Consider the following 4,225-nt stretch of genomic DNA (forward strand, 5'->3'; position numbering starts at 1 on the left):
CAGCACAGATTGTCCCCTTTCCCTCTGCTCCTCCACATGCTCCCTCTCTCTCTTTCAAATAAATAAGCAAAATCTTTTAAAAAATGGCTAGGATGTTAAATTTTGTTGTGTGTGTTTTACCACAATTAAAGTAAAAATAGAGAAAAAAAAAAGCTTGCGAGTTCACTAGCAGTAAATTCTATAGAGTCGTGGCTGTACTTCTGTTGATCATTCACCCCACTCCAAGTAGGAGAGTAGAAATGGTATGTGCCCGAGAGAGCCGGGGGTGGGGGAATGAGTGTGAGGCTCCGGTGGATCCCTGGCCTACCCCGTCCACACCCCAGTTTCAGGGATGCCTCATGCTCTGCGGGAGAGGGAAGCTTCCAGCTCATCTTATGTCAGCGTTTGCAGAGTGAGGAACTGATTATCATGAGTTCCTTTATCAAATGCTGTTCAAGTCTCCCATTTTTTCTCTCTTTAACAACTTAGGGAGCAAACGCAGCAGCTTTCTGTCAACTACCCTGTCCAACGCACTGTCTCCAAGAAGGAATTCTGCCAGGTATCTGCACTTCCAACACCAATAATGCTTGCTTCCCGGGCCCAGAAGTCTTTCCAGAAGTCATCTGACCCGTTGGTGGGCTAGGGCCCCCGGGGAAGACTCACCGGGAGAGGAGCGAGGTCATCAAAATGAACCGATGATGCTCAGAAGTAAAGCCCGAGGTGCCAGGAGCCCTGCCGCCTGGGGCCACTCTGAATGAACTCGAGGCCACGCTCAGGCTGCCTGGGCTCTTGGACGTGTCGCGGCCGTGAACTGGTGGGACTCCAACCCAAACAGATTTGTAACAGTGGCCCGGGTGGCCAGGACTGCCAGAGCGGCATTTGTGGCCGACAAAGGGACCTCTATGGAGACAAAGGGGGCTCTTAGGACTCATTCTGCTTTGGCTGCTCTATTCCCAGCAAGAGCCAGCGGACTTCTTTTGTCGGCATCAGGAAACAAAAGTGATTCATGTCATCACGGGCCTCGCCGGGGTCTTTGTGGTCAATCAATGCACGAGCCTTTGCAGCTAGCAACCCTTACAGATACAACTTACTGCGGGCCTACTAAGGGCCAGGGATTATTCTAGATACCAGGCCCATGCTGCCTAATTTAATCCTCCCAAACAATGTCTGATGTAGGGAACATCCCCACTATGGTCAGGTGAAAAACGGAGACGTGAAGAGGGGAAGGTCCCCCCGCTCGTTTCCCGCAGCAGGGCAAGCATGCGTAGTCAGGCTTGGCCCACTCCCAGCTGACTGCTGTCCCCAACTGATAACTGCTATGAATGTCTGACAGACCAAAGGGAGTCCCCTCCTCTAACCTGTCACCTCCAGGAATGTTGATCCGGAAGGCCCAGAATGTCCCTGACATTCGACAAATACTTAACAGCAAATGGAGCAAAGCCCAAAAGACATGAGGGGATTGAAAGTCAGAGTTTCTTCTAAAATCCTCAGAAGATGTTCCAGCTCAATGCAAGGATGTTTACAGAGGTTTTTGTTAAAAAAAAAAAAAAAAAAAAAAAAAAAAATTAGGATAAAAAGAAATGGAGGTCAAAGTCCCTGTTGATAATTGAGCCATCAGTGCCTTATTTCTCAAATACTCAAATATTGATCCTATAAAGGACAGAAGTTCCAACTGAACACCTTCTTCCTGGATCCTGATTAGTTCCAGTCTCTTATGATAAACTTCATATGGACCAGTGTTCAGGCAGCCTTCCCCATCCAGATGTACCAACTCAGCCTTTGTGGCCTTCCCTAAAAAGGGGCCTGGGGCAACACTTGCTGTTTCTTGTCTTTTTGATTCAAGCCTTTCTGACAGGTGTGAGATGATACCTCATTGTCGTTTTGATTTGCATTTACCTGATGATGAGTGATGTTGAGCATCTTTTCATGTGTCTGTTGGCCATCTGGATGTCTTTTTTGGGGAAATGTCTATTCAGGTCCTCAACTAGGCTTCAATAAAAAATAAATTAAAAAAAAATTTTAAAAGAGGAAAAAAAAGAAAGAAAGGGGAAAAAAAATGTAAGGGCCCTGGGCAGCTGACCTCTCTTTCCTTTATCATTTCATTATGGGCCCTGAAAATTAGATGGCCTTTCAGCACAGCTTGTCAGCATGTTAAAATGCCAAATGAGAAAGTCTCTGGCACAGTGTGTATGGGCCCAGAATTCCCCTCCACAAGCCCAGTTTATACTCTGTCGTGGCCCATTTGTGCCAGATGGAAGTACCGCTAATTTATCAGTTCACTGACTTCCATACACAGACAACATCCTCTCTCACCAACCACTTGTGTCACATTTTCCACTGACATTTTAGGCAGCATCCAAATCCTGGCTTAGGCAATCAGGTATTTCGGATGCCCCAAGTTTCAGACTCAAGTTCTTTTCGGGGTTAGTGATGAGTCACTGTGACTCATTTCACTGTTCCTAGAGACATCTGGGGAGCCAGGTCACAAACCAACAGCTGAAGAGGCAAACATTTAAGAAAAGAATGGAGGGAAGGGTGACTGAGAAGAGAGGGAAGGAAGAGTAGAATTACTTCAGATCTGAAGCAACATCTATTCCTTATCCACCAATCCTTTTTTTTCCCCAACAGATTTTTTAATTGAGTGCCTACTATTTGCTAAAGTGTTAAATCCTGAAGACCTGGTAGTGTTTCAGTCAGGGTCCCAGCAGAAAGAAGGTAGCACACTTGGAGGTTAATGAAGGAGCTACTTGCAAAAGGGTAGGTAGAGCTAAAGGAAGGAGCAGAAGATGAGGATGCCCCCAGGATCGCAGTAAGAGGAAGCTGTTACCACTGCTAAGCCTGGGAAGGAAAGGGGAGGCAATCTGGTAAAGGAATCATGCCAGGAATGGGGTTTCTGGACAGCAGTGCTGGTCTTTGATAGATGAAAACAGTTGCTGCTGGATTTGGTTCCAGCCCTGAGGAATCTGGGGTATTAAATGCCCTGAATATCGGCAAACCCAGATGGAAGTGAGAAGGTAAGAGTCCGAAGATGTAGTTCTTAAGAGTTCTAAGAATAGGGATAGGGCAGGGTGGAAAATGGATCTGGTTGGGAGTGGGGCAGGGCAAGCAGAGACCAGCCAGCCTAAAGTGGTGAACAAGACCAAGATGCTGCAATAGGAACAAGGTCATAGGTCATATAGGTCAAGAGCTACATACAGGAACCTGGGTCCAAGCCTACCAACAGGTGAAGTCAAGGACTTTTTGGTTGTAACAAGAAAGTCTCTATTTGCTGAAGTGCTCATTGCAGTAAGGCCTGCAACTTAACTTCTGAGGATCCAAGGATGCTAGGTCAGCTGACCTGTTCTGGGTTGTGGGTCCTCCCTGGGCGGAGCCTGCCAGCATCTGCCTCTGCCCTTTGATGTTGGCTCTGACTGATGGATTAAGCATCAATGGCCTTCCCTGAACAAGTTCTCTTAACCACCACCCCCTCAACAGACAAACAAGACAATAGAGGGAATTCTTTTCATGAGTAAGAAAGCAACTGCTTTCAAGCCTGCATGGGGAATTACTATAGACAATGGAAAGCTAATTTCCAAACATACTCATTTATTCATTAAAGCAGATTCCCCCAAGGATTCTTTCCCAAAGCAGTACTTTGTTGGCATATTTCGTATTCTACGTACACATGAAAGTCCTAAAATCACAACTTTAAAGTCAGCCTGTAAATCCTAGTTTTCTTCCATTTCTTCCTGATATTCCCTACAATCAGTCTGATGCGCTGAGATCTCCATGAATATCTCTACGAGAGAAACAAGCATGTGGAGTCTAGATACTAAAGGAGAGAGGTTGAGACTTATGAAGTGTTAGTTTCTTCTTGTAATCATGAGGGTCTCCTTTGGGAAATGTAGATGGTGAGAAAAGTCAGAGGACAGGAGGTTTGGAAGGTTGAATCTTTTCCTGCTTAATGCAAAGGAAAGCAGGATGACAGAGCATTGGCTTTGGAGATAGACATGGGTTTGATTCTTACCTCCATCACTCACCCCAGCCAAGTATCGAACTATCCTTTGTCTCTATTTGCTTATTTCTAAAATGGGGATAGTACTGAACCCCTCCTAGGGATTAAATATGATGAGGAATGTACCTAATACAAAGTCTGGTGCCCCAAACTGTTTCCTTTTCAAAAGGCTGGGGTATAGGATCTTGGCAGAGCACTAGAAATATGGAGGGGTTCTGGGTTGGGAAAGATGACTGAGGGCAGGGGGTGTTC

The 4,225-nt window shown here is 45.9% G+C and overlaps 1 long non-coding RNA gene across 1 annotated transcript in view; it reads left to right on the forward strand.

Moving 5' to 3' along the window:
- The window catches only part of LOC125096462 (uncharacterized), a 34,759-nt gene extending 33,144 nt beyond the window's left edge, over nt 1-1,615 (forward strand). Inside the window, exon 2 of the long non-coding RNA XR_007126197.1 lies at nt 469-1,615. This is a non-coding gene — a long non-coding RNA (uncharacterized LOC125096462). The remainder of the gene's footprint in view (nt 1-468) is intronic.
- The last annotated feature ends 2,610 nt before the right edge of the window (nt 1,616-4,225 follow it).

Source organism: Lutra lutra, chromosome 3 (assembly GCF_902655055.1).
Source record: "Lutra lutra chromosome 3, mLutLut1.2, whole genome shotgun sequence".
Taxonomy (NCBI): Eukaryota; Metazoa; Chordata; class Mammalia; order Carnivora; family Mustelidae; genus Lutra; species Lutra lutra.